Consider the following 20075-nt stretch of genomic DNA (forward strand, 5'->3'; position numbering starts at 1 on the left):
ATTGAAGAAATATTGAAAATAAGATAGAAATTCTCTTAAGACAGCAGGCTCTTAAGTGATTCTTGTATGTGTCTCTTTGTCCCTATGTGTCATAATTTCTCTAAAATATACCTAGAAATAAAATTGCTGGTTCTGAGAGTATAAACATATTAGACCTTGTGAAAGTGCCCTCCAAAGAAGATACTAACTTATCATCTGTCACCAGCAATACATGACACTTCCCATTTTCCACAACTATAGTGGCTTAATAACAACACAAGTATATTATTTTCCAGTTCTGAAAAAAACAGAAGTCCAAAATGGGTCTCAAATCCAGGGGTCATTAGGGGTTGGTTGCATTCCTTTGAGGGACTCTACAAGAGAATTTGTTTCCTTGCATTTTCTAGCTTCTACAGGCTACCTCATTCCTTGCCTTGTGGTCCCTTCCTCCATATTTAAAGCCAGCAGCATGACATCCAATTTCTCTCTGACTCTGACTCTTCTGGCATTCTCTTCCATTTACAAGGATCCTTACAATTGGGGTGCCTTGGAGGCTTACTCAGTTAAGCATCTGACTTTGGCTCAGGTCATGATCTCACAGTTCGTGGGTTCAAGCCCCATTTCAGACTATGTGCTGACAGTTCAGAGCCTGAAGCCTGCTTCAGATTCTGTGTCTCCCCATCTCTCTGCCCCTCCCCAACTCATACTCTCTCTCCCTCAAAAATATAAACATTAATTTTTTTAAAAAAAAAGCAAGGATCCTTATGATTACCTAGGCCTACTCCAATAATCCAGTATAATCTCACAATCTCAAGGTCAGTTGATGAGCAAACTTAATTCCATTGCAACATCAATTCCTCCTTGCATTATAAATGAGCATATTTGCAGTCTCTGGGAACATCCTTGGGAACCATTACTTTGCCCAATGGAGGGCTTAATTTTGTATTATCTTGGTTAACACTGAAATTGAATACTTTTACATGTTTATTTACTATTTGAGTTTCATCTTTGTTAATTTACAATATTTTGCATTGAGGATTTTTTTTAATAAAATTTGCCAAATCGTTGTATTTTCAGGTTTCTAAAAATTTGTAAATTATGTATATTTCAAATAACATCTCCAAGACTCTGATTTGTCTTTTTCCTTTCTTCAGATATCTGTAATTCAAAAGTGTTTTTGTTCTTAATGTTGTTGTTGCTTTAATGCAGTCACATTTATCACCTTCTGCTTTACAGTTTTGGTGGCTCAAGAAATTTTTTCCTACCTTGAGGTATTCTTTTCTGTACATTGTTTCCTAAACGTTTTAAGCTGTTATATTAGATGCAAACACTTTTGCATATTCATTTGATTTACAGGAACTTGTTGTCCTCCCTTATTAGTTCTAATAATTTACAGGTAAAGTTTATTGAATTTTCAAGGTATGCAATTATATTATCTTCAATTAAGTTGAGTTTTTTTTAGTTCCTTTCCAATTCTTACACATTTTATACTTTACTTTTCTTACTATGAACTTCAAAGACAATCTGGAATACAGTAGTAATAGGCACTTAAATTTACTTCACTTTGAAGAAATTATTTCTAAAATTTTATCATTAAAATATTTCTCCCTGTGAGCTTTTGGTGGAGATCTCTGCAAAGGGAAGTAAATTTCCTCTGGTTATATTTTGATAAGACTTCTGTCATAAATAGTTGTTAACTTTTTTCAATAATTTTTCTATCAATTGATTTTCCTACTATAAAACAATTTTAAAGGCAAATGTAGATTGTTTTTATAATGTATCTGCATAATTATTTTTCAGCTCACATTGATTACACATTTTCATGAACTGCATCATTATGTAAAATATGCATTTTATTTTTCTCAGTAGAGTTTACACACAATGTAATATTAGTTTTAGGCATGCAACATAGTGATGCAAGTTCTCTATGTGTTATGCTAAGCTCACTGCAAGCGTAGCTATCATCTGCACTATATAACACTATTACAATATAATTGACTATATTCCTTATTCTGTGCCTTTTATTTCTGTGGCTTATTCATTTCATAACTGGAAGCCTGTATCTACTACTCCCTTCACCCATGTTGCGCACTTCCTTATCCACCTTCCCTGTGGCAGCTATCAGTCTGTTCTCTATATTTATATGTCTGGCTTGATTTTTGGTTTTTTATTCATTTTTTTTATTTTTTAGATTCTACATATGAGTAAAATCACATGGAATTTATCTTTCTCAGTCTGACTTATTTCACTTAGAATAATACCCTCTAGGTCCATCAATGTCCCAATTGGCAAGATCTTATCCTTCTTATGCCTGCATAATATTCCATTATATATATAGATATATATATAGATAGATATATATATATGACACATATATATGACACATATATATGACACATATATATGACACATATATATATGACATATATATATATATATATATATATATATGACATCTTTTTCATCCCTTTGTCACTGGACACTTAAGATCATTCCATATGTTGGTTATTGTAAATAATGCTACATATATTTCTTCAAATTAGTGTTTTTGTTTCCTTGGGGTAAATACCCAGTAGCAGAATTACTGAAGCATATGGTATATCTATTTTTAATTTTTTTGAGAAACCTCCATATTGTTTTCCACAGTGGCTGTGTCAATTTGCATTCCCACTGGCAGTGTATGAGCATTCCGTTTTCTCTTCACTCTCACCAACACTTGTTATTTCTTGTCTTTTTTATTTTAGACATTCTGACAGGTATGAGGTGATACTCATTTTGTTTTGGATTTGCATTTCCCTGATAATTAGTGATATTAAACATCTGTATCTTCTCTTTGGAAACAAGTCTATACAAGTCTTCTGACCATTTTTTTTTCAATATATGAAGTTTATTGTCAAATTGGTTTCCATAAAACACCCAGGGCTCATCCCAACAGGTGCCCTCCTCAATACCCATCACCCACCCTCCCCTCCCTCCCTCCCCCCATCAACCCTCAGTTTGTTCTCAGTTTTTAACAGTCTCTTATGCTTTGGCTCTCTCCCACTCTAACCTCCATTTTTTTTCCTTTCCCTCCCCCATGAGTTTCTGTTAAGTTTCTCAGGATCCACCTAAGAGTGAAAACATCTGGTATCTGTCTTTCTCTGTATTGCTTATTTCATTTAGCATAACATTCTCCAGTTCCATCCATGTTGCTACAAAGGGCCATATTTCATTCTTTCTCATTGCCACATAGTACTCCATTGTGTATATAAACCACAATTTCTTTATCCATTCATTAGTTGATGGACATTTAGGCTCTTTCCATAATTTGGCTATTGTTGAGAGTGCTGCTATAAACATTGGGGTACAAGTGCCCCTATGCCTCAGTACCCCTGTATCCCTTGGGTAAATTCCTAGCAGTGCTATTGCTGGGTCATAAGGTAGGTCTATTTTTAATTTTTTGAGGAACCTCCACACTGTTTTCCAGAGTGGCTGCCCCAGTTTGCATTCCCACCAACAGTGCAAGAGGGTTCCCGTTTCTCCACATCCTCTCCAGCATCTATAGTCTCCTGATTTGTTCATTTTGGCCACTCTGACTGGTCGTGAGGTGATATCTGAGTGTGGTTTTGATTTGTATTTCCCTGATGAGGAGCGACGTTGAGCATCTTTTCATGTGCCTGTTGGCCATCCGATGTCTTCTTTAGAGAAGTGTCTATTCATGTTTTCTGCCCGTTTCTTCACTGGGTTATTTGTTTTTCAGGTGTGGAGTTTGGTGAGCTATTCATAGATTTTGGATACTAGCCCTTTGTCTGATATGTCATTTGCAAATATCTTTTCCCATTCCGTTGGTTGCCTTTTAGTTTTGTTGGTTGTTTCCTTTGCTGTGCAGAAGCTTTTTATCTTCATAAGGTCCCAGTAGTTCATTTTTGCTTTCCATTCCCTTGCCTTTGGGGAATGTGTCAAGTAAGAAATTGCTACGGCTGAGGTCAGAGAGGTTTTTTCCTGCGTTCTCCTCTAGGGTTTTGATGGTTTCCTGTCTCACATTCAGGTCCTTTATCCATTTTGAGTTTATTTTTGTGAATGGTGTGAGAAAGTGGTCTAGTTTCAATCTTCTGCATGTTGCTGTCCAGTTTTCCCAGCACCATTTGTTAAAGAGACTGTCTTTTTTTCCATTGGATATTCTTTCCTGCTTTGTCAAAGATTAGTTGGCCGTACGTTTGTGGATCTAGTTCTGGGGTTTCTATTCTATTCCATTGGTCTATGTGTCTGTTTTTGTGCCAATACCATCTTGTCTTGATGATTACAGCTTTGTAATAGAGGCTTAAGTCTGGGATTGTGATGCCTCCTGCTTTGGTCTTCTTCTTCAAAATTACTTTGGCTATTCGGGGCCTTTTGTGGTTCCATATGAATTTTAGGATTGCTTGTTCTAGCTTCGAGAAGAATGCTGGTGCGATTTTCATTGGGATTGCATTGAATGTGTAGATAGCTTTGGGTAGTATTGATATTTTGACAATATTTACTCTTCCAATCCATGAGCATGGAATGTTTTTCCATTTCTTTATATCTTTTTCAATTTCCTTCATAAGCTTTCTATAGTTTTCAGCATACAGATCTTGTACATCTTTGGTTAGATTTATTCCTAGGTATTTTATGCTTCTTGGTGCAATTGTGAATGGGATCAGTTTCTTTATTTGTCTTTCTGTTGCTTCATTATTAGCGTATAAGAATGCAACTGATTTCTGTACATTGATTTTGTATCCTGCAACTTTGCTAAATTCATGTATCAGTTCTAGCAGACTTTTGGTGGAGTCTATCAGATTTTCTATGTATAATATCATGTCATCTGCAAAAAGTGAAAGCTTAACTTCATCTTTGCCAATTTTGATGCCTTTGATTTCTTTTGTTGTCTGATTGCTGATGCTAGAACTTCCAACACTGTTAAACAACAGCAGTGAGAGTGGGCATCCCTGTCGTGTTCCTGATCTCAGGGAAAAAGCTCTCAGTTTTTCCCCATTGAGGATGATGTTAGCTGTGGGTTTTTTTATAAATGGCTTTTATGATCTTTAAGTATATCCCTTCTATCCCGACTTTCTCGAGGGTTTTTATTAAGAAAGGGTGATGAATTTTGTCAAAGACCTTTTCTGCATCGATTGACAAGATCATATGGTTCTTATCTTTTCTTTTATTAATGTGATGTATCACATTGATTGATATGCGAATGTTGAACCAGCCCTGCATCCCAGGAATGAATCCCACTTGATCATGGTGAATAATTCTTTTTATATGCTGTTGAATTCTATTTGCTAGTATCTTATTGAGAATTTTTGCATCCATATTCATCAGGGATATTGGCCGGTAGTTCTCTTTTTTTACTGGGTCTCTGCCTGGTTTAGGTATCAAAGTAATACTGGCTTCATAGAATGAGTCTGGAAGTTTTCCTTCCCTTTCTATTTTTTGGAATAGCTTGAGAAGGATAGGTATTATCTCTGCTTTAAACGTCTGGTAGAACTCCCCTGGGAAGCCATCTGGTCCTGGACTCTTATTTGTTGGGAGATTTTTGATGACTGATTCAATTTCTTTGCTGGTTATGGGTATGTTCAAGCTTTCTATTTCCTCCTGATTGAGTTTTGGAAGAGTGTGGGTGTTTAGGAATTTGTCCATTTCTTCCAGGTTGTCCAGTTTGTTGGCATATAATTTTTCATAGTATTCCCTGATAATTGCTTGTATCTCTGAGGGATTGGTTGTAATCATTCCATTTTCATTCATGATTTTATCTATTTGGGTCATCTCCCTTTTATTTTTGAGAAGCCTGGATAGAGGTTTGTCACTTTTGTTTATTTTTTCAAAAAACCAACTCTTGGTTTCGTTGATCTGCTCTACATTTTTTTTTAGACCTATATGGTTTATTTCTTCTCTGATCTTTATTATTTCTCTTCTTCTGCTGGGTTTTGGCTGTCTTTGCTGTTCTGCTTCTAGTTCCTTTAGGTGTGCTGTTAGATTTTGTATTTGGGATTTTTCTTGTTTCTTGAGATAGGCCTGGATTGCAATGTATTTTCCTCTCAGGACTGCCTTCGCTGCATCCCAAAGCGTTTGGATTGTTGTATTTTCATTTTCATTTGTTTCCATATATTTTTTAATTTCTTCTCTAATTGCCTGGTTGACCCATTCATTCTTTATTAGGGTGTTCTTTAACCTCCATGCTTCTGGAGGTTTTCCAGACTTTTTCCTGTGGTTGATTTCAAGCTTCATAGCATTGTGGTCTGAAAGTATGCATGGTATAATTTCAATTCTTGTATACTTATGAAGGGCTGTTTTGTGACCAAGTATGTGATCTATCTTGGAGAATGTTCCATGTGCACTCGAGAAGAAAGTATATTCTGTTGCTGTGGGATGCAGAGTTCTAAATATATCTGTCAAGTCCATCTGATCCAATGTCTCATTCAGGGCCCTTGTTTCTTTATTGACCGTGTGTCTAGATGATCTATCCATTTCTGTAAGTGGGGTGTTAAAGTCCCCTGCAATGACCACATTCTTATCAATAAGGTTGCTTCTGTGTGTGAGTAATTGTTTTCTTTATTTGGGGGCTCCTGTATTCGGTGCATAGACATTTATAATTGTTAGCTCTTCCTGATGGATAGACCCTGTGATTATTATAGAATGCCCTTCTTCATCTCTTGTTACAGCCTTTAATTTAAAGTCTAGTTTGTCTGATATAAGTATGGCTACTCCAGCTTTCTTTTGACTTCCAGTGGCATGATTAATAGTTCTCCATCCCCTCACTCTCAAAATGAAGGTGTCCTCAGGTCTAAAATGAGTCTCTTGTAGACAGCAAATAGATGGGTCTTGTTTTTTTATCCATTCTGATACCCTATGTCTTTTGGTTGGCGCATTTAGTCCATTTACATTCAGTGTTATTGTAGAAAGATATGGGTTTAAAGTCATTGTGATATCCATAGGTTTCATGCCTGTAGCGATATCTCTGGTACTTTGTCTCACTGGATCCCCCTTAGGATCTCTTGTAGGGCTGGTTTAGTGGTGACAAATTCCTTCAGTTTTTGTTTGTTTGGGAAGACCTTTATCTCTCCTTCTATTCTAAATGACAGACTTGCTGGATAAAGGATTTTCGGCTGCCTATTTTTTCTGTTCATCACATGGAAGATCTCCTGCCATTCCTCTCTGGCCTGCCAAGTTTCAATAGAGAGATTGGTCATGAGACTTATAGGTCTCCCTTTATATGTTAGAGCACGTTTATCTCTAGCTCTCAGAATTTTCTCTTTATCCTTCTATTTTGCCAGTTTCACTATGATATGTCGTGCAGAAGATCGATTCAAGTGACGTCTGAAGGGAGTTCTCTGTGCCTCTTGGACTTCAATGCCTTTTTCCTTCCCCAGATCAGGGAAGTTCTCAGCTATGATTTCTTCAAGTACACCTTCAGCACCTTTCCCTCTCTCTTCCTCCTCTGGAATACCAATTATGCATATATTATTTCTCTTAGTGCATCACTTAGTTCTCTAATTTTCCCCTCATACTCCTGGAGTTTTTTTATCTCTCTTTTTCTCAGCTTCTACTCTTTCCATAATTTTATCTTCTAGTTCACCTATTCTCTCCTCTGCCTCTTCAATCCGAGCCGTGGTTGTCTCCATTTTATTTTGCAGCTCATTGATAGCATTTTTTAGCTCCTCCTGGCTGTTCCTTAGTCCCTTGATCTCTGTAGCAATAGATTCTCTGATGTCCTTTATAGTGTTTTCAAGCCCAGAGATTAATTTTATGACTATTATTCTAAATTCACTTTCTGTTATATTGTTTAAATTGTTTTTGATCAGTTCATTAGCTGTCGTTGTTTCCTGGACATTTTTTTGAGGGGAATTCTTCCATTTCATCATTTTGGATCGTCCCTGGAGTGGTGTGGAACTGTGGGGCACTTCCACTGTGCTGTCTGGAATAACTTGCGTTAGTGGGTGTGGCCGCAGTCAGACCTGATGTCTGCCCCCAGCCCACCGCTGGGGCCACAGTCAGACTGGTGTGTGCCTTCTCTTCCCCTCTCCCAGGGGTGGGATTCACTGTGGGGTGGCGTGGCCCATCTGGGCTACTTGCACACTGCCAGGCTTGTGGTGCTGGGGATCTGGTGTATTAGCTGGGGTGAATCAGCAAGGTGCACAGGGGCTGGAGGGGCAGGCTCAGCTCACTTTTCCTTCGGAGATCCGCTTTGGGAGGGGCCCTGCAGCACGGGAGGGAGTCAGACCCGCCTGAGGGATGGATCTGCAGAAGCACAGCATTGGGTGTTTGTGCATGCAAGCAAGTTCCCTGACAGGAACTGGTTCCCTTTGGGATTTTGGCTGGGCGATGGGTGAGGGAGATGGCGCTGGTGAGAGCCCTTGTTCCCTGCCAAGCTGAGCTCTGTCGTCTGGGGCTCAACAACTCTCCCTCCCGTTCTCTGAGCAGAGCTGTTAGCTTATAACCTTCCAGATGTCAAGTCCCGCTTGCTGTCAGAAGACACTCTGTCCCGCCCCTCCGCTTTTGCCAGCCAGACTCGGGGACTCTGCTTGACCGGCGGGCCGCCCCTCAGCCCGGGCTCCCTCCCACCAGTCCGTGTAGTGCACACTGCCTTGCCACCCTTAGTACTCTCTTCTGTGGGCCTCTCGTCTGGCTTGGCTCCGGTGACTCCGTTCTGCTAGTCTTCTGGCGGTTTTCTGGGTTATTTAGGCAGGTGTAGGTGGAATCTAAGCGATCAGCAGGACGTCCAGTGAGCCCAGCGTCCTCCTATGCTGCCATCTTCCCAGGATCCTAAGCTTCTGACCATTTTTTAACTGGACTGTGTTTTTTGGGTTTTTTTTTGTTTGGTTTTTTTTGATGTTGAGATGTATAACTCCTTTATATATTTTGGATATTAACCCTTTATCAGATATATCATTTGCATATAAGTTCTTCCATTCAATAGGTTGTCTTCTTGTCAGTAGTTTCCTTCACTGTGCAGAAGATTTTTATTTTGATGTAGCCTCAATGTTTTATTTTTGCTTTTGTTTCTTTTGTCTCAGGGGACCTATCTAGAAAAATGTCATTATGGCCAATGTCAAAGAAGTTACTACCTTTGTTCTCTTCTAGAATTCTTATGGATTCAGGTCTCACATTTAGATCTTTAATGCGTTTTGAGTTTATTTTTGTGTATGCTGAAAGAGAGTGGTCCAGTTCCCTTCTTTTGCATGTATCTGTTCCAGTTTTCCCAGCATCATTTTTTGAAGATACTGTCTTTTGCCCACTGTATTTTTGTCTTCTTTGTCATAGATTAGTTGATCATATAAGGGTGGCTTTCCTTTTGGACTCCCTGTTCTAATTTATTGATCTCTGTCTTTTGTGTGTGTGCCAGTCCCCAACTATTTTGATTACTACAGCCTTATATATCTTGAAATCTGGAATTGGGATACCTCCAGCTTTGTTTTTCTTTCTCAGGATTGTTTTGGCTATGTGGTGTCTTCAAACTTAAGAGCATGGAATATCTTTCCAATTGTTTGTGTTATCTTCAATTTATTTCATCAATGTTTTATAGTTTTCAGAATACAGGTCTTTCACCTCCTTGATTAAGTTTATTCCTAGGTATTTTGTTGTTTTCTGAAATTATAAATAGAACTGTTTTCTTAATTTCTCTTTCTGCTACTTTGTTATTAGTATATAGAAACACTACTGGTTTCTGAGTATTAATTTTCTATCCAGTACTTTAGTGAATTCATTTATTACTTAAAAAAAAATATTTAACTACAAGTTAGTTAACCTATAGTGTAACAATGGTTTCAGGAATAGAATTTAGTGATTCATCACTTACATGACACCCAGTGCTCATCCCAACAAGTGCCCTCCTTAATGCCCATCACACATTCAGCCCTTCCCCCAACCCAACACACCACCAGCAATCCTCAATTTTTACTCTGTATTCAAGTCTATTATGATTTGTCTCCCTCTCTGTTTTTATCTTATTTTTGCTTCCCTTCCCCTATGTTAATGTGTTTTGCTTCTTAAATTTCACATATGAGTGAAATCATGTTATTCATCTTTTTATGACTTATTTCATTTATCATAATACACTGTAGTTCCCTCCACATTGTTGCAAAAGGCAATATTTCATTCTTTTTTATTACCAAGTAATATTCCATTGTATATATGTATATACCACATATTCTTTATCCATTTATCAGTCAATGGACATTTGGGGTCTTCCCATAATTTGGCTATTGTTGATAGTGTTGCTATAAATGTTGGAATGCAGTGCATGTGTTGCTTTGAAGTTGCATTTTTGTACCCTTTGGATAAATACCTAGTAGCACAAATTGCTGGGTCACAGGGTAGCTCTATTTTTAGTTTTTTGAGTAACCTCCATACTGTTTTCCAGAGTGGCTATACTAGTTTGTATTCCCACCAGCAGTGCAAAAGGATTCTTCTTTCCCTGCATCCTTGCCAACATCTGTTGTTTCCTGAGTTGTTAATTTTAGCCATTCAGACTAAAGTGAGATGGTATTCACACTAAGGTGTGAGATGGTATCTCATTGTGGTTTTGATTTATATTTCCCTGATGATTAGTGATGTTGAGCATCTTTTCATGTGTCTATTAGCCACCTGGATGTCTTCTTTGGAAAAATGTCTGTACACGTCATTTTCTCATTTCTTCACTGGATTATTTGTTTTTTGGGGGGTTGAGTTTAAGAAGTTCTTTATAGATTGTGGATACTAACCCTTTATCATATATGTCATTTGCAATTATCTTCCCTCATCAGATATGTCATTTGCCTTTTAGTTTTATTTATTGTTTCCTTTGCTGTGGAGTTTTTTTTTATCTTGCTGAGGTTCCAATAGTTCATTTTTGCTTTTGTTTCCCTTGCATCTGGAGACATGTCTAGTAAGAATTTGCTATGGCTGAGAACAAAGAGATTACTGCATGTTTTCTCCTCTAGGATTTTGATGGTTTCCTGTCTTACATTTAGGGCTTTCATCCATTTCGAGTTTATTTTTGTGTATGGTATAAGAAAGTGGTCCAGGTTCATTCTTCTGCATGTTGCTGTCCAGTTTTCCCAATACCATTTGCCGAAGACTTTTACTTTACAGAATTTTTTTCCATTGGATATTCTTTCCTGCTGTGTCAAAGATGAGTTGGCCATACATCTTTGGGTCCCTTTCTGGATACTCTATTCTGTTCCATTAATCCACATGCATGTTTTCGTGCCAGTACCATACTGTCTTGATGATTACAGCTTGAAGTCTGGATTGTGATGCCTCCAGCTTTTTTTTTTTCAGGATTGCTTTGGCTGTTTGGGGTCTTTTCTGGTTCCATATAATTTTAGGATTTTTTGTTCTAGCTCTGTGAAGAATGATGGTATTATTTTGATAGGGACTGCATTGAATGTGTAGATTGCTATGGATATTATTGACATTTTAGCAATATTTGTTCTTCCAATCCATGAACATGGAATTTTTTTCCATTTCTTTGTGTCTTATTCAATTTCTTTCATAACTTTTCTAAGTTTTCAGTGTACAGATCTTTTACCTCTTTGGTTAGGTTTATTCCTAGGTATCTTATGGGTTTTGGTGCAATTATAAATGGGGTAGATTCCTTGATTTCTCTTCTGCTTCATTATTGGTGTTTGGAAATGCAACAGATTTATGTACATTGACTTTATATCCATTGTCTTTGTCGAATTTGTGTATAAATTCTAGCAGTTTTTTAGTAGACTTTTACAGATTTTCCACTACAGCATCATGTTGTCTGTGGAGTGAGTTTGACTTCTTTGCTGATTTTGATGCCTCTTATTTCTTTATGTTGTCTGATTGCTGAGACTAGGACTTCCAACACTATGTTGAATAACAGTGGTGAGAATGGACATTCTTTTTTTTTAAATGTTTTAATTTACATCCAAGTTAGCATAGAGTGCAACAATGATTTCAAGAGTAGATTTGTTAATGCCCCTTACCCATTTAGCCCATCCCCCCTTCCACAACCCTTCCAATAACCCTCTATTTGTTCTGCAAATTTAAGAGTCTCATATGTTTTGTCCCCCTCCCTGTTCTTTTTTTTTTTTTGCTTCCCTTCCCTTGTGTTCATTTGTTCTATGTTTTAAAGTCCTCATATGAGTGAAGTCATATGATAGTTGTATTTCTCTAATTTTCTTAGCATAATACCCTCTAGTTCTGTCCACATAGTTGCAAAGGGCAAGATTTCACTCTTTTGGATTGCCAAGTAATACTTTATCCACATCTTCTTTATCCATTCATCCATCAATGGACATTTGGGCTCTTTCCATATGTTGGCTATTGTTGATGGTGCTGCTATAAACATTGGGGTGCATGTGCTCCTTCGAAACAGCATACCTGTATCCCTTGGATAAATACCTAGCAGTGAAATTGCTGTGTTGTAGGATAGTTTTATTTTTAATTTTTTGAGGAACCTCCATACTGTTGTCCAGAGTGGCTGTACCAGTTTGCATTCCTACCAGCAGTGCAAAAGAGATCCTCTTTCTCCACATCCTTGCCAACATTTGTTGTTGCCTGAGTTGTTAATGTTTGCTGAGAATAGACATTCTTATTTTGTTCCTGACATTAGAGGGAAAACTCTCAGTTTTTCCCTACTGAAGATGATATTAGGGTCTTTCATATAGGTCCTTTATCATCTTGAGGAATGTTCCTTCCATCCCTACTCTTTTGAGGATTTTTATCAAGAAAGGATGCTGTATTTTGTCAAGCGCTTTCTCTGAATCTATTGAGAGGATCATGTGGTTCTTATCCTTTCTTTTATTAATGTGATGTATCACATGGATTGATTTACAGATATTGAACCACCTCTGCAGCCCGGGAATAAATCCCACTCGATCGTGGTGAATAAATCTTTAAATGTATTGTTGGATCAGGTTTGCTAGTATCTTGTTGAGAATTTTTGCATCCATGTTCACCAGGGAAACTGGTCTGTAGTTCTCATGTTTAGTGGGGTCTTTGTCGAGTTTTGGAATCAAAAATCTAGTACTGGCCTCATAGAATGAGTTCAGAAGTTTTCTTTCCATTTCTAATTTTTAGAACAGCTTCAAAAGAAGAGGTGTTCATTCTTCTTTATATGTTTAGAATTCCCCTGGAACGCTGTCTGGCCCTGGATTCTTGTTTTGTTTTGTTTTGTTTTGTTTTGTTTTGTTTTGTTTTGTTGGAGCTTTTTTATTACTTATTCAAGTCCTTTCCTGGTTATGGGTTTGTTCAAATTTTCTATTTCTTCCTATTTCAGTTTTGGTAGTTTATATGTTTCTATGAATTTGTCTATTTCTTCCAGCTGTGCAACTTGTTGGCATGTAATTGCTCATAATATTCTTATTATTGTTTGTATTTCTACAGTGTTGGTTCATTTATTACTTCTAAGAGTTTTTTGGTGGAGTATTTAGAAATTTATTAGTATCATGTTATCTGTAAATAGTGACAGTATGACTTCTTCCTTACCAATATGGATTCTCCTTATTTCTTTTTCTTGTCTGGATACTATGGCTAGGACTTACAGTCCTATGTTGAATAAAAGTGCTAAAGTGGACTTCTGTGTCTTGTTCCCCACTTAGAGGACAAGCGCTCACATTTTCAGCAATGAGTATGATTTTAGCTATGGATTTTTCTTATATGGCCTTTATTACATTGAGATATTCTACCTCTAAGCCCATTTTGTTGAGTTTTTATCATGAATGGATGTTTTTTTTTCTGAATTTATTGAGATGGCCATAATTTTTATCCTTCATTGTGTTGATGTGGTGTATGATATTGACTTGTGAATATTGAACCATTCTTTCATCCCTGCAATAAATCCCACTTGATCATGGTGAATGAACCTTTTTAATGTATCGTTTAATGCAGTTTGATAATATTTTGCTGAGGTATCAGCAAATTACCTGATTTGGTATCAGGGTAATTCTGACCTCGTACAATATATTTGGAAGCTATCTTTCCTCTTCCTTTTTTTTTTTTTTTTTTTTGGAATAGCTTGAAGAGAATAGGTATTAACTCTTCTTTAAATGTTTGGTGGAATTCACTTGTGAATCCGTCTGTTCCTGGTATTTTATTTTTTGGCAGTTTTTGATTACCAATTCACTTTTGTTACTAGTAATTGGTCTATTCAGATTTTCTATTTCTCCTGATTCAGTTTTGGAAGACTATATGTTTCTAGGAATTTATTCAATTCTAGGTTCTCCAAATTGTTGGCATATAATTTTTTTGTAGTATTCTCTTATAATCCTTTGTATTTCTGTGATTTCAGTCACATCTTCTCTTTTGTTTCTGGTTTTATCTACTTTAGTCCTTTCTCTTTTTTTCTTATTGAGTCTAGCTAATTTTAGTCTAGCTATTCAATTTTGTTTAACCTTCCAAAGAACCAGCTCTTAATTTCATTGATTTTCTCTATTGTTTTTTAGTCTTTATGGCATCTATTTCTGCTTTGATCTTTCTTATTCCCTTCCTTTTACTTACCCTCTGCTTCGTTTTTTTTTTTCTAGTTCATTTAGGGTTAGATTGTTTACTGACCTTTTTCTTTTTCTTGGGGTAGGCCTGTATCACTATGTACTTCCCTCTTAGAACTGTTTTTGCTGTGTCTCAAAGATTTTGGACCATTGTGTTTTCATTTTAATTTGTCTCCACATATTTTTCTTTATGTCTTCTTTGATTTCTTCACTGATTCACAGGTTGTTTAGTATACTGCTGTTTAGCCTTCAGGGGTTTGTGGGGAGTAGGGGTTCCAGTTTTTTTCTTGTCATGTATTTCCACTTTCATTTCATCATGGTCATAAAAGATACATCGTATGATTTCAATCTTCTTAAACTTATTGAGACTTGTTTCGTAGCCTATCATGTGATTTATTCTGTAGAACATTCAATATGCACTTAAAAAGAATGTGTATTCTGTTTTTTTGGGATGGAATATCTCTCTCTATGTAATAATGGTTACACTTTTAATTGCCAAATAGTAAAAATACATATACATATACAGTTACCGAATAAAATCTTTCTCAAATATATTCTATAGTTCTCTGTTTCTTAAAATAATACACACTAAATGTTATGATGGTGTCTCTTAATTATTCAGGGTAACCAAATAATACTTAATAAGCTATGCTAGACAGCATCAATATTTTAAAATTGTCTTTCTTCCTTTTTACCTCAGGTTTGAATTTTATGTTACCAGTCTACAACTCACTAACTGCCTCCTAAAGTCATCTACCAACCCCCAGATCATCCCATCTAAGTCCTGTAAGATTTTAGTCCCTGGCTTTGCAATACAACTGCTGTCATAATTCTTGGAGATACCAGCAATTACAAATGTGGTGCTCTTCATACCTAGCATTCTTAGTTCCCTGAACTCCTTCTTCATACATAATAAAAATCTCATTACTCTATCTTAATAAAGCCCTTGGTCTTGTCATCACCAAAATCTAGAGCCTCATTCTCTTTCCAAGTTTAAGTTTCATTCTCTAAAAAGAATCTCCTATTATTCTAACTCTCTCCTTCTTATACTATAATTCCCATGATTTTTTTGACCCCAAACTAATAGACAATAGGAAGGTAACGTGACCGATGGAGAGAGACCAACAGACACAATGTTTGATGTATAGTTTCATTAATGACAAAGAACATACGAGATTTACTGAGAAGCTAATGATGCTTAATATTCAGGACACTGTGCTTGCACAGGGCCCCTCGATGGCCCTGGGAGGTACTCGCAGTGCATTCACATTTTCATGTTTTTATATAAAATACAAAAGTAAGTTTAAAAAAAAACAAGTGGCTCAGTTCATTGTTACCTTCCTCTCCAACAAGACATCCCTAAAGTTTGTGGGACCTGGTCAAGACTACAAATGGAGGGCCCATTTGCCTTTCTACTCCAGGCTTGTTCCCACAATGTAAGGGTCCTCAGCACATATGTTCCCCCAACCCCCACATATGAGCTCCATCTACACTATGCCCATCTCCGCTCTGCAAACACTACTCCTTCCTGAAGTGTAGGACTTTGTACAACTAGAGTGCAAAAAGAGAGGATGCACCTGGGAGAGGCTTCTGGTCATGTCCTTAGAAGCAGGCTTGAGGCTGCAAGTTAGGGAGTTCCAGAGTTTTACGTATCTGGATCATTGTGATGGGACTGTAGGACATAAGAATAAAGTTAGGCACAGTTTGCAGGATGATACATTCAAAGCTTGCTAGACCGCCCTGTGGGGCGGGGCACATATGAGGAAGGGCCAAAGAGATACCTTCTAAACTACAGGTCCAGAACAGAGGCCCCAGTTGCTCAGGTCTAAGAACAGAATAGATTCCAACTTTCTGTCCCAATTTCCCTCATGTAAGATGGCTTTAGAATGGACATAGGAATCTAGCTAAGAGGCAGGTGATTTGGGGATAAAATATTTTTATTTAGTGAAATGTGCTTATATATGGTTTGAAGACATTTCCAGGTATAGTTTAATTGATGCAGGCAATTCTGATACAGAATTCATTTTCAAGAATCCTCCCTCTACTCACTATACTGACTCACTCATTGAAGTAATACAAAAATGCAAGGCCAGGGGTCACAACATGAAAGGAGGCTCTGGTACCTAGAACTAAAATATGTGGAAGTTGGAGAGAAACAAGGTTTGAGGAGTACAGAGACAGAAACTAGTGGAAAAGAAACAAACTTTGAAATTACAGCCAGAAGACTATCTGCAGGAAATTCTAAAACTTACAATGTATATGTGATGGAATCATGATAGAGGTTTAACCAAATTTGACACAGTACTAAAAACTGTTCATGAAATCACCAATAATAAGTTATAAAGCCAAAATAAACTTTTTTAAACTATCACTAATTTAAAAAGCTAACCAACCATGCTACAGGAAAGATTAACTTAACTTTATTCTCTCCAGAGAAACTACTATAAAATCATTGCCACATAAAGATATGATCAGAGACTAAAGATGGAGGGGGAAAAGTAGTGTAAAGTTACCTTTCTGAAATCTGTGATGTTTGTAGTATATATCAGCTTTTAAAATTTGTAATTTATTATAACATCTTCATCAGATTAGATATTTTTGTATCCACCAGTTTATATTTTTTGTCTTAAAAGGGGCTCTAATATGACATAAGCTTCAGGCCCCATAAAATCTGAATCCACCTTGTCAAAGAATAAGGAAGTATATCAGTTTGAAGGTGAATGTTCAAGCAGAAGATAGTATAATATGCTCTCAGAGTAATATAACATGCTTCCTAAGATGCCAAAATTCCTCTGGAGGAAGCAGTGCTATTCCAGATGTCACTTGCCCAGAGAGAGGATTCCACCAGACATGAAAATCTCATCTTGACCCCCTTCATAGGAACAAGGCTACATGTCCTGTCCTTCCCACAGACTTCACCTAACTGTTCTGGAGACTCTGGCAACAGGCCTGTCTGCCTGTTATCAGATCCTAATAACTGATGCAAATCAATACACACAGACCCACCTTCTTTTATTTTTACTGCAAAATTTGGTAAATCACAGCTTAGTTTTTAGGAATAATTCTCAGCAGGCCCATGCTTTAGGCCAATTTGAGGACCACACTTGTGTTCCCTCCCCCAAATATTCTCTTTAAATGGTGAAAAGGATGCCCTTTACAAAATAAAACTTATAAAAACATCAAATATCTTCAAGACACTTCACTGTATTTTCTGAATCCTATTTTTTATCCCACTTTCAACACAGAAATATAATGAACAAGAATGAAATTTGGTCCGGGTCTAGCAATTAGATTAAATCAGAAAGCAGACACTTTCAAAGTCAATTGCTGCCTAACAACCATACAGGACATGACAGTGCTGTTAGAACGTTCATCTTTATTATACACTATTGCTGTCAGGCTTTCAAAATCAGTGTCCAACAAACACTGATGCATTTTATTTGTCTCTTTCATAGGCAAATGGGTGAGTCCCTGTGTCACACACTTGGACCACAAGAAGTAAATCAAGAGAGATCAAGAGAATAAGAGCCTTTTGTTTTGTTTTGTTTTTCCATTTACAGAGTCACAGCACCTTAAATAGTGAGCAGCACTCAATCTAAAGAAAAAGATCAAAACAGATCTGAAATCTCCGCCACCCTCTCAAGATTTTATTTCATACCAAATCAGACAAAGCTTGTGGCCATTATTAAATGTGTGTGAGGCTGCTAGCTAGAAGCCATTGAGGTATTCTGCCCTACTTTTCTCAGCGTCTGCCACTGGAGCTATCACTGTAACTGACAAGAGCCCTGTACTCTCTTGCCAGGAGGCAAAACTAGTCTAGGGAGCGACACTCAGAGTGATTGCACACTCTTTCCTTGGAGCTATGACAAGAGCTGATCTGTGCTGCCAAGTCCACTTATGCAGACCATCACTGCCCCCTTGTTTCTCAGACTGTGCTAGGAGCACTGATCTCTTAAGAGAGTGCCGAAATAAATCTGCTGTGTTAAATAAGGATGAGCAAGGATTTATACACTTTATTCTACGAGCTTAGACAAGTCATATCTTAGACTGTGTCTAGTAAATAATTATTTATAGAGTGAACCAACTCTTCCTCTAGAAAAAATACAGGGCAATGCTGCCAAGCTAATCAACTTAAAACGATTATGTAAATTGAATAACTTTCATTTTTCTTTTAGTCTAGCCTTTCAAGTTACTATAAAAAGACATCAGCTGACTTTCTTACCTCCTTTCCCCCCTTTTCACCAAGCCTACATCCTTGCAGTTAAATTAGCATATTTTCTTACTTAGCTTATTAATCTAATGCATTCAAAGGATTCAAGTGAGGAAAAATGGCTGTGCATTGAAGGGCTACCTCGCCTTTAATATTAAATTATCACCTGCTAATAATGGCATGCACAAAAGCTGCAGAATAAGGCATTAATTATTTTATGAGTTTCTCACTTAACAAAAAAGAAATACTATATGAACTTGGAATGTTGCTTAGAAGCTTATGCTATTACACTCCTAATGTAAATTAATAAATAAATGCAATGGGGGTGCCTGGGTGACTCACTTGGTTAAGCATCCAAGTCGTGGTTTAGGCTCAGGTCATGATCTCATGGTTTGTGGGATCGAGCCCTGCATTAGGCTCCGCCCTGGCAGCACATAGCCTGCTTAGGATTCTCCTTCTCTATCTGCCCCTCCCACAGGCTCGTGCATGCTCACTCTCACTCTCTCTCTCTCTCTCTCTCTCTCTCAAAATAAGTAAATAAATTAAAAAAAATAAATTCAGTGGAAATTACCATGGATTTCTTTTTTTATGTTATTAATATTTTTCTGATTCTTTATAAGTCATTATATTGAGTAATCAGCCATTATTCTTTGATATTAAATGGTAAAAATCACTTTACTCAATATCTATTTTCACATAGTGATTCACTCTTCAGTCATTAAAAGATTCTTTTGCATGTTTGCAAAGACATCTAGTCTAATTTTATATGTTTGACCCAATAGAGCATGTACAGCATATAATATTGTGAATCTGAATAATTCTGGAGCTTAATGCATCCTCAGATATCATTCTGCTTTTTGCAGATGAGGAAACTGGGGTTGAAAGAAGTCCTGTGACTTACCCATGGTCAAACAGTTCCATTACCACAGGTCGAAGCTAGAACGGAGTGCCTCAACTTTCAGTCCAGTGTTTTTCTGTTATAATGTAGCACACACATTACAATGGGGGCCTTGGGAAAGAAAAATTAATTTCAAAATATAAAAATGTCTCAGCTTGAGAAATTGTTAAAGAAGTGCTGTTTAGCTAGTTACACAGCTAAACTAGCTAATGGTAACTAGCTGTTTAGCTAGTTACCCTTGGATTAAAATATGATCCAAATAACCAAGCAAAATGGAATTATTAATTTTGATGAGTCCTCAGCATTTGAATCATTTACTACAAGATAAATTTAAAAGAAACTAATTATTATATTTTTAAAATTGGCCCCACATAAATGATTCATTTATGCAGGTAAAGTGTTTAATGCAAAGTGTTTAGTTTGTCTTATACCTTAAAATAAATGCTGACCAATAAAGTGTTTATGATGGGTACATCTATTATCTAGATTTATAGTGAAAATGTTTAAGTTTGGAAAGACTTAAATGAGAGATATGTGTTGTATGAGAAAG

Source organism: Prionailurus viverrinus, chromosome A2, assembly GCF_022837055.1.
Source record: "Prionailurus viverrinus isolate Anna chromosome A2, UM_Priviv_1.0, whole genome shotgun sequence".
Lineage (NCBI taxonomy): Eukaryota > Metazoa > Chordata > Mammalia > Carnivora > Felidae > Prionailurus > Prionailurus viverrinus.